Source organism: Sceloporus undulatus, chromosome 2 (genome assembly GCF_019175285.1).
Source record: "Sceloporus undulatus isolate JIND9_A2432 ecotype Alabama chromosome 2, SceUnd_v1.1, whole genome shotgun sequence".
NCBI classification, from domain to species: Eukaryota; Metazoa; Chordata; class Lepidosauria; order Squamata; family Phrynosomatidae; genus Sceloporus; species Sceloporus undulatus.
In genome coordinates, this window is record NC_056523.1 from 62,878,477 (window position 1) to 62,889,224 (window position 10,748).

At 42.9% G+C, this 10,748-nt stretch overlaps 1 long non-coding RNA gene across 2 annotated transcripts; it reads left to right on the top strand.

Moving 5' to 3' along the window:
- The first annotated feature begins 581 nt into the window (after positions 1-581).
- On the top strand, positions 582-10,556 carry LOC121924349. 2 transcript variants are annotated; one of them, XR_006102573.1, is made up of 4 exons: positions 582-861; positions 2,573-2,631; positions 4,960-5,126; positions 8,579-10,556. It is a non-coding gene; the product is annotated as an uncharacterized LOC121924349 (long non-coding RNA). The 2 variants fall into 2 exon arrangements; XR_006102574.1 differs by lacking the exon at positions 2,573-2,631.
- The last annotated feature ends 192 nt before the right edge of the window (positions 10,557-10,748 follow it).

Genomic DNA, 10,748 nt, shown 5'->3' on the forward strand with positions numbered 1-10,748 from the left:
TCCGCTTTTCCTTTTTCCCGTGATGCAACGCGGCGAAAGGCGGTAGCGGTGCTGCAGGAGCAGCAGCAGCATCTCCCTCTTCGTCCTCGCCGCCGCTTGAGAGGACTCCATCCGGGTCCTTTTTGGGACGCGCGGGAAAGGTTGGGTCGCCAGGTAATGGCCGGAGAGTCTCGAGGCAGGAGGGAGGGGAATAGAAGGGTCTTTTGGGAGAGACCATCGGGTTAGCTGGGGGGGACTGAGGGAAATGGGAAAGGCCGGGAGGAAACAATCCCACTCCCGCGGACTCCTCCCGCCTTCTCCCTCTTCAACGGTACATCCTCCTCCCCATCCCTCCCTCCCCCGCCCCTTTCCTTTCGCCGCGCCTTCCCTCACAAACCTGAAAGCTCCCCTCCCTCCTCGGGGAGCACCGCCCACACGGCGCCTGATTGGTTAGCCGGCCTCATTCGTCCTCCCGATAGGCCCGAGCCTTGGGTGTGCGTCACTTCCTCTAGCAAGTTCGCGAATGGGCAAGCGAAAAAGTGTGAGCGAAAAAGAGGGACCTTAGTGGTGAGGAAGGGAAAGGGAATGGGGCGGGAGGGGGGTGCTGCGGAGGGGACTCGCGAGCCAAAAGGAGGAGGGGCCAAGAAGCCCCGCCCACTTTCTCTCATTCTCGAAATTCAGGAGGAGGGGGCACAAGAAGCTGCGCCCAGTCTCTTTCATTCTCGAGATCTGCGCCTGCGCACAGGCTCCAGCCCCTTCTCTTTCTTCCCGCCCACTGCCGGCGCAGCCGTTGCTTCCTTCCTTCTCGCGCCCTCTCCAAGTCTCGCGCGCCGGTGTCTCGCGAGGCGTCGGCCTCGTTGATGGTTCGGCCTCGCAGAGGAGGTGAGAGAAAGAGAGAGGCCTCGGCTTTTCAGGGCGCTTCTAAGCGGAGGCCGGAAGGAGGGAGGAACGAGGGAGAAGGAGGCGGCGGTGGCGGTGGCGGTGATGGGAGGCGGACACCTTCTTGGCAAGGGGCTCCCCAGCCACGAGGCGCGGCGGCTCCTTCGTTCCTTCCTTCCCGCGCTCTCTTTCGGACTCGGCAGGCCGAGGCCTTTCTTCAGCGGAGACTCGGCTTCGGAGGCCTAGGAGGGCGCTCTCTCTCTGTGTCTCCGTTTGGCGCCTCTTGGCCCGCGTGGCCAGGTCGCCCTCCTTCCCTTGGCCCTGTCCAGGAGGCCCTCCTTTCCCAGAACACGTCCTGGAAGAGATTAGGCCCCGCAAATGCTGCTGCTGCTGCTCCTCTCCCTTCGAGGCCAGGGAGGGAGGGGCCTGTAGCTCTTCTCTCTCGTAGAGACTCAGGGTTGGAAGAGGCCTCAAGGGCCACCCGGCCCAGACCCCTTCCTGCCAGAGCATCCCCAGGGGCAGATAGGCATTTATTTTAGTTGCGGTATTTATACCCCGCTCTCAGAGAGGCCTCTTATTACCATTATTAATTAGGTGTTTCCCTGCCCTCAGGCTTACAAAAGGAGATGGGGATCAGGTCCAGCAGTTCTTCTCCCTCTGAGGCCTGGACCAAGGCAGATGGACTGGAGGGAGGGCTCTGCTTCTTAGTTCAGGCCAGGCCCAATGGAGCTGGGAGGCCTTTCTCTCCCTCTGAGGCCAGATAGTGTCTGATGGAGCTGGGCCTGCATCTCTCCCTCCATGGCCGGATGGCTCTGCTTCTTAGAAGGCACTTGGAAGGCAGAGGCCCAAGTAGCAGTAGAGCCAGCAGCTGCTTCTTCCCTCCGTTGAAAGGCCTCCAAGGAAGGAGACTCCACCGCTCTCCAAGGGAGTGCCTTCCACTGTCAAACAGCCCTTGCTGTCATACGTTTCAGCCTTCTGTCCAGGAGGAGTCTCCACAATCTCTTCCCTGCTGAGCATGGCTTGGAAGGATGGCTGTATACTTCTAGTTCTCGTTTTGCAACACCTTCCATTTTTTATTTTTTCCTTCCTTGAATGTCCTACGTTTCGCGGTGCCTTGTCCTTCCTTGGGGTCTTGTGACACCTGGTCACCAAGCTCTCTTACAAAGCAGAGTGCACTTTCCCCCCTTAAAGGCTGTGGGAGTGGAGGCATGCCTCTTTCCTGCGGAGTTGATGGAGCTGCCTTTCTTCATAGCGCACACATTGCTTTGCTCGCCCACTGTTTCAGCACTTTAGTTGAATTGTGACTTGTTGGAATGGGTGAAGAATGGGGAGTTGCCATCACTGACACGTTTTTAGCCTTCAGATTCAAATTATGATTGATGTCAGAGTCCTAAAGCTTTAAGCCGGTGGTCCCCAAACTGTGCCCTTTAAGAGGATTTTGGACTTCAGCTCCCAGAAGCCTCAGCCATCTTGGCCAGTAGCCTGGGATTCTGGGATCTGAAGTCCAAAATCTCTTAAAGGGCACAGTTTGGGGACCACTGCTTTAAGCAAATGACTTTACGATTTGGGAATAACATCTGATCTCCTTCATGCAGTTCCTGATTTGCCGGTTTGTTGTTTTCCTTGAGACATATAAAATACATATATGTGACTCATAACATTTTAGCTTCCATTTGAAGACTGACAGGCTGTGATAACATCTGTTTCTTTGCAGAAGAGAAAGGAGAAAAATCTTAGCCACAGATGTGCTGGCTATACTTGGCTTTGAAGATGGTAAAGGAAAGTACTTGGGAAACAATTTTTTGTTTGCTTTTAAAGCACAATTGAACTCTGGCAGTGTTGGTTCTGTTAATCAGTTCACCAAGCTTCTTAGGTTGTCTCATGTGTAGGAAAGTGGGATCTTAGTTTGAAATGATAAGAGACACTTGAAAGAGTCTAATTCTCTTCAGGAGGCAGTCTTGTGGACTGAAGTGTCTCAGTGTTAAGGACACAAGCAGTGCCTTTTTTTGGCCAAAGCAACTTGTTCAGGTTGGTGTAGTTAAGTCTGATTCATTTCATTGACAAGGTGTTAGATTAGGGATTACATCAAATAACAGACTGATAGGATTGATGTTAAATAAGTAAACCGAGTTTATTGATGGAATTGATAAACATTATGGAACTGTTTATGCATATTTTATATCCCCTGATTGCATCCTGTAGTGCTACATCACAACAAAAAAGTACATTGCTTGGTTGCTTTTAATACGCTTAAATTTTGAGTGTTATACCAAAATTATAGAAAAATTTATCTCTTCATGACGTTGAATAGTGTCCTTCATACAGGTCCATCTCTCAGGCTGAACATGTGGAGAAAGTGTCAGTCCTGTTCTGAGTTTCTTGAAATGAAAGTTGATCAGCAATTAGGTCATTAAATATTAAAATCTTTAGTATGTGTATTTTAGAAGGTGCTAGTGCTAACATAGCTACTGCTAAGACAGGGCAAAGCTTTGAAAGACCAGCTGTGTCTCAAGTGGCTACCCTTGCTTTTAATTAGAGTAAAATAATGTGCCAACTCAGATTTAGTCCAGGTTTTGGGTGCTGATGCCTGCCATGAATTGGCACAAATCCTATTTCTCTCAGGTTGTTGCAGGATGGGCTTTTGCAAGTACCAGAGCATTGTACTACAGTCGGCCCCCATATCCACAGATTTAACCACCCATGCCTTGAAAATATTTCTAAAAGATACAAGTTCCAAAAAGGAAACCTTGATTTTGATGTTTTATATCAGGCAACCCATTTCATTGTGGCATTCTATATAATGGTACTTGAGCATCCATGGATTTTGGTAGAGTCCTGGGGCTAAAACCCCAGTGGATGTGAAGAGTTGACTAGCATTGCAGGAAAGCCAAAATGTGGGTAGATCAATCTCTCTGTCTTTGAGCTGGAGCTTGTCTTAGTTAAGACTTGTACCTGAAGAAGTACCACATTTGATTACTGTATATGTGTAAGTCTAGAAATGTTATTTAAAAAATTGACCCCAAAAACATGAGTCCACTTATCCACAGAACAATGTAAGTATTGTACTTTATCTTAATAAAAAAGGGACCACCCCCTGGTGAAAGGCAAGAGTGCAGTCTTTCCTGGAAGCACTGACACACACACACCACTCTCTCATCCAGCCTTTAGGGTGAGCACAGTTACGTCTGCTGGGATTTTGTAAGTTCTTTAGCTGTTGTTTTCCTTTGTTACATATCCCTAAATTTTACCCTTGATTTGTCCACAGGTCATATCAAAATCCATAATTTTGGCCCCCAAACCTGCCCTTGACTTATACACGATTTATAGTTGAGTACTGCATACAGTTGCCCTTCTGTTTTTGTAGGGGATCTGTTCCAATGTGAAAATGGAAAATTGCTGCTATTCAAGCCCTATAGGCTTGAATGGCAGTGCACATCTCATTTTGTACCCCTCCATTTGCTGCCTGCAAACGGGCAACGGATGCAGATTCAAAGTCCGCAAAAATGGAGGGGTGACTGTATATGGTAATTTGTCAGATAATCTCAGGCAGTGGCATGAAATGGCACATTATTTGTAAGAAGGGTTCATTGGATACAAATTTCACAATACTTTTTCCTCACACGATTAATCTTCATTATTTATATGTATTTAGTATGAACAGACTGATTATCTTTCCAACTGTGATATATAAGTTCTTTCGTGAAGAAACAAGTTTAGCATAATTAGCTAAAAGTCAATAGTTTTATCTCCTGAAGAGGTGGGAAACATGTAACTCTCCCAATGATGTTGGCCTGCTCCTCAGTGTACCTCAACATTGATTATACTAGGGCTAATGACTTGCATCTGCTGAGCCATATGTTTCCTACACTAGGCAAAAAACCAGTGGCTAGCCCTGCCCAGATTGGTCTTTTTGAATCAGTTACTGAATGTCAAATCAGTCCTTAAATAAATTCTACTCATTCCGCATGTCTGCTCTTCCTCTTAAGAAGCAATTCGATATCAGGCCACTGTTTATACAGGTAGAGTTAAAAACATGAAGTGTCATCCAATGTCTCATAAGTGGATTTCTCCTTCCCCCTTTCATTCTTTCTGTATCTCCAGATCTGCTTCAGAGGATCAGCCAGTCCTTTGGAGCTGATTTTGTGAGGTACCAAGGCTTTCAAGAGAATGGGGAATCTGTTCTCCCAACAGTGTCTACTCAGTGGGGAAAAATACCCTCTTGGACTTTTACCCACTATTAAATACAGTATGTAGATATTCAGCAAGAGGTAACTATTCAGTAGATAAGTATGATTGATTATGGTAAATAGATTTTTAAGTGTTTCTCTTAAAAGATGTGTACAGCATTGGGCTTTCCTACATGGAGTTACCACTGACTTGATGTGTGCTGATGTTGTTATGGTTAGATTTTATCTAGAAATTTATATCAGGCCTCTTTCTTTGAGGAGGCTGGCTCCAGAAAAGACAAATATAATTATAGTAAACTAATAAAAGCTACTGAAGAAGGCCAATAACTTTGGGCCGGAACAGACAGGCCAAAATAAAGCTGCTTCGGGTTACTTTGGAAGTGTGCTGTTTAAATGATGCATGCGTCCTAAGGACTGGAGCAAAGCTTTGGTGCAGCTTCTGGCCCTTAAGGTATGTGTGCCATTTAAACAGCATACCTTCAAAGTTACGCGAAACAGCTTTATTTTGGCCTGTCTGTTCAGGCCCTTTGTTTCTTCCTCAGCCGTGGGTAGAAGGGAGTACCACATTGTTTTTTATGTTTGTTGGTATCACTCTGATGCAAGATGATCAAATAGGAAAAAAATTGGGTAATTTATTCTTGGCTTCCTTGATCAGGGAAAAAGAGTTGAGAGCTACTTTAATCTTGTGATAGAGAATTTACCAGATCAGTAAGGAAATTATTTTTAGTATTCAAAAGCTCTAGGTATCCTGAGGCTTCTGGTTTCTAGTAAAAGAACAAGTGTGGTATGCTTAATTCATTTGGTATGAAGCACTAAAGCCACTGCATTCCAGCATATAGTCCTATAGTAATTTTAAATAAGGTTTTCAGAATGTGGATAGCCATCTAAATGAGCCATCTTGATAATCCTGTTTAAATTTCACCATAGAAGATCCACAAACCGTTTTTCTTTACATGAAAACCCTGAGTTCTGAAAATACACATACTTCATATTCCTTTTCTATTCTTGTTGATAATATTTCTATTCGACTTGTGCTGGAAGCCTGCAGTCTTGTTTTCATTTCTGATTTTTTTTCCTGTTGTGTATCCCCCAGATTCAGGCCATAGCCAAGGCATGCAGATTCTTTCTCTATAATACTGCTAAATTCCAACCATTTCTTTTGACCTCCACTGCCAAGTTTCTGGTCCATGCCCTAGTGATCTCACAACTGGATTTTTGTAACCCCCTTCTGGCGGGGCTTCCTCTTTCTCACCTCCACCCTTTAATTTCCATCCAGCGTTCAGCTGCACGAACCATCATGTCTGCTCAGTGCTTTGGTCATATTTCTCCTTTATTGTCATCCCTCCATTGGCTCCCCCTCCCTTTCCTTACATTAAAAACCTCTGTTGATGACTTTAAAAGCCCTACGCAGGCTGTTTCCCCCCTCCCCCCCCTTACTTATCAGAGCTTTTTTATCCCTACCTTCCCACTTCGTGCCCTCCATTCTGGTACAGTCAGCCCTTCTTATACATGGATTTTTTATACACACATTCAAGCATACACAGTTTGAAAATGTTAAAAAATAGTATAAATTTCAAAAATCAAACCTTGATTTTCCATTTTATATAAGAGACACCATTTTGCTATGTCATTGCATTTAATGGGACTTGAGCATACACGGATTTTGTTATAGACGGGGGATCTTGGAACCAGATCCCAGCATATAACAAGGGTCCACTGTAGTCAAGGACTTTCACTTCTCTGTCCCACATCCACGCCTTTTCACTTGCTTTCCCTAACTCCTGGAACATCCTTCCCTCATGAACACAGTTCATCACCTCTTTAACCAGCTTTAAAACTGTTCAGAGAAGCATTCCCAGACATTACATGATTGTTATCCAATTTTTACTTTAAATTATTGTTTGCTATATTTTATTGTTTGAATATTAATATGTATTATGTTTAATTATTTTTTGTAGAATGTATGCTGTAGGCAGGTTTATTTTATTTTATTTTCAGTTGATTGTATGTACAGCACTATATAAATGTATAGTACTTTATAAATAATGCATAATAATAATAATACAGTGGTACCCCGGGATACGAAAGCACCGCGTTACGAAATTTCCGAGATACGAAAAAATTCTATAGAAAAAAACTGTTCCGGGTTACGGTTTTTTTTTCCAGCTTACGGGAAAAAAATTTGGTGCTTTTCAGCGCTTTTTCGCACCAAATCGCGGCTTCCAGCGCTAGCGCCTATGGCTTTTTCGGCTTGCGAAAGATTTCGGGTTACGAAGGGCGCCGCGGAACGGATTATTTTCGTAACCCGGGGTACCACTGTAATTCATAGGGAGTCCTACTGATTTCAGTGAATAGCAAGGATGAGAAGTTATTACTGTCCATATGTTTTTGGACTGCAGTTCCCATTATCCCATAACATTGGCTATGCTGGCTTGGGCCGGTGGAAGTTGTAGTCCATCAATATGGAGGTCTATGTGTTTCTTTTTCCTGATGTACAGATTTGTGAACACAACATTTGAAAATACTAACAATTCTTTTTCACTTGCCTTCTTCATTTTCAGTTCAGCTTACCTGTTATGTGTTTTTTGCTATGCAGCTTTACATTTATTGTCATAACCAGTCTTTCTTCATGTTTCTTAGGTCCAAAACACACTGCAGAAATAATCAAGTTTGAGACCACTTCAGCTGCCCTGTCTCAGTGCTAGGGAATCCTGGGAATTGTAGTTTATTATGGCACCAGACCTCTCTGACAGAGAAGGCTAGACACAAAACTACACTGGTACCCCGGGATACGAACGCGCCGCGATACGAAATTTCCGGGTTACGAAAAAAAAAATTAATTAATTATTTCCGGGTTACGAAGGTTTACCCGGGTTGCGAAAAAACGCTGGCGCTTTTTAAAATGGAGCCGCGGCGGAGCCGCGGCTTTTCCCCATTAGCGCCTATGGGGATTCGGCTAACGAAAGACTTCCGGGTTACGAAAATGGCGGCGGAACGAATTAATTTCGTAACCCGGGGGACGAGTGTACAGTTCCCAGGATTTCCTAGCAGTGAGCCAGAGCAGTTAAAGTGGTCTCAAATTGGATTATTTCTGCAGTGTGTTTTGGAACTTAGTTGTGCAAAAAATAATCCTGTTTCTTCCAGGGTTCGAAACTCTCAAGGAGTACCTTCAGAGACAGTGATGGTCTCCTTTGCAGACAGACCCTCTGTGTATAGAGGGAGCCAAAAAGGGCAGGAGAGAGGGGCAGAGCTAGTGTATTCATCCTCACCTAATGCTAGTATTATTTCTTCGAGATGCAGAAAAAAGTATTGGCCATTATGTATTCAGACTTGCATGTGAAGGTTGACAACTGGCAAATTGGCATTCAGTATAGCAAACAGATATCGTATAAAAAGCAGTACATGCTCCCAAACCACATTCTTTCATATAAATTTATTGTACTAATTGTATAGTAATATAAGACTTTTTCTACTGAAATATATGTTTGTCTTATTTAAAAGGATTTTTGATTAACTTTTCTTCCTCCTTTCAGATTTGAGCATGGAACAAGATGAAGAATACTTCACTGAAGTACATAATACTTTGCGTGAACATTTGCAGTCAACTGGCTTTTCCCATCCAAAGAAGTGATTAAGACTAAACAGCTCTTTTATCAATATAGGAAAAAAGGCTTTCAGAAGAAGTCTTTAAATGATCAGACTTAAGAGGTACTTGTCCCTTAACAGCAGGACCCGCTCCACTTCTAAAGTGAAGATACTGCACTGTGGGATGAGGTAGTAGGTTGTATAGTTTTAGGGTCACACCCACCACTGGGAGATAACTATACAGTCTACTGTCTTTCCTAAAGAGGCAGACAATCATCATTGACATCTTTCTATTTTATGTTGCTGGAGTTTGGTTGACTAGGAAGATTTGTGTTAGGATCAGACCATCCAACTTGGTAAGAAGAATGAAATTCAAAGTGTGGGATCTTGACCATTATGGTCAGAAAACAGCTTATGGCCAGAGATCTTTTTGTCATCTATTCTCTCTCCCCATCTGCCCCACAAAAACTCACTCAGGAGTGTCTTGAATGGTGTAGGCTGTGGTGCAGAGAATTGCTGTGAGAAGTGGGAAATCTTCCAAATTGAGGAAGACATCTTGTGGAAACAAGCTTTGCTTGAACAAGATGCCTATGCCTGATGTTGACTTATTTTCCCTTGTCCAGTATAGCAGTGCCCTATCCCACACCATCCATGGTAGAAATGAGGGAAAAAGTTCTGTTAAATGAATTGTTCTCAGGGCCTATCCTAAAGGCAAGTAGACATTTAGAGGACTAATTAAACGTGGTTAGAATTCTCTTCTAAACAGATTTCTCTTTATCAGGTTGAGGTAGTAGATTGTATAGTTGTAGGGCAGTTATTTTGCCCTCTTCGGGAGATAACTATACAATCTATTGCCTTCCCTGAGGAGTAAAATTTCTGCAATATTCTACTTACTGAGTTAATAATCTTGACTGAACTTCTGTTAATGGAATAGTCCTTGATTTGAAAAGAATAGTAATGACATGCTTCTTTATTTTATTTTTTTTCAGTATGTTATGTCAGACTAAAATCTATCACAGTTCTGTCCTGATTTCTATAATTGTTGTTTTCTGAAACTTGCATATTGAAGAAAGCTGGTTGCCTGTTTCGCCAGGAAAATGCAGGTGGATGTAATCTCACATTTTTTATTTATCAACTCCTGCAAATGTGGAAAATGATAAAGGGCATTTGAGTTACTCCACTGAAGGAAATACTTTCTCCAATGGCAGATGGGTTGAGCTTTAAGAGTTTTATGTATTGCTTCAGGATCTTTTCAGATGCATACCTTCTGAAAATACATGTCATTTGGTTTAAACTGTTGGATTTTTAAAAAGTAACCATTACTTTGTCTCTAGGTTGGTGCGTGGAAAATCCTTAATTTTGTATGATAGATAGGTGACAAGCCAATGAATATTTGTTTTATTAATTCAGTCATGTTATACTAAGTGTTTTACCTTCACAATTACCATGTGCATTTTGTACTATAGCATCCTTTGATTTCTTTTAAAAAATTATTGTGTGTTACAGCTACTAGTTTATTTTTGGAAGAGCTGCAGAAGAAATGGTGGGTTCCTAGGAAGAGGTAGTAGGTTGCATAGTTTTAGGGCAGTGGTTTTGCCCAAAAGGAGTTAACTATACAACCTGCTGCCTTTCTTAGGGCTTTAATATTACAACAGGATCATTTTGGCTCAGTTTAAATCATCCTCAGCCATCTAAATATAAAGCTTTCATGGGCCCAAATAAGTCAGATATGTGAGAATATCTTAAACTTCCCGTTAGCAAACAAAATGTTTCTTAAGGAAGAAAACTAGAACGGTTCTGTGATACAAAGTATTTATAAAACAATCTATGCTAAGTGGGAATGGTTTCAAGTCTAAGGCAAAAATGATACTGACTCTTCTATATTTCTGTGTAATAAAAGACTCAAAACTGAGTATACCAAATTCATTGTTTTGCAGTGTCCATTCTTTTTCTTCTCTTATGTTGTCTTCCCCTGCTTATAAAGATTTTTTAGTTATTACATCTCTTTCTATCCTGCCTTTTTCCCCAGTTCAGAACTCTCACAAGACACAAAAATTAAAACAATATTCTTAAACATGCACGCACACCCTATCACAAGAAGTAACAAAACCAGTACGG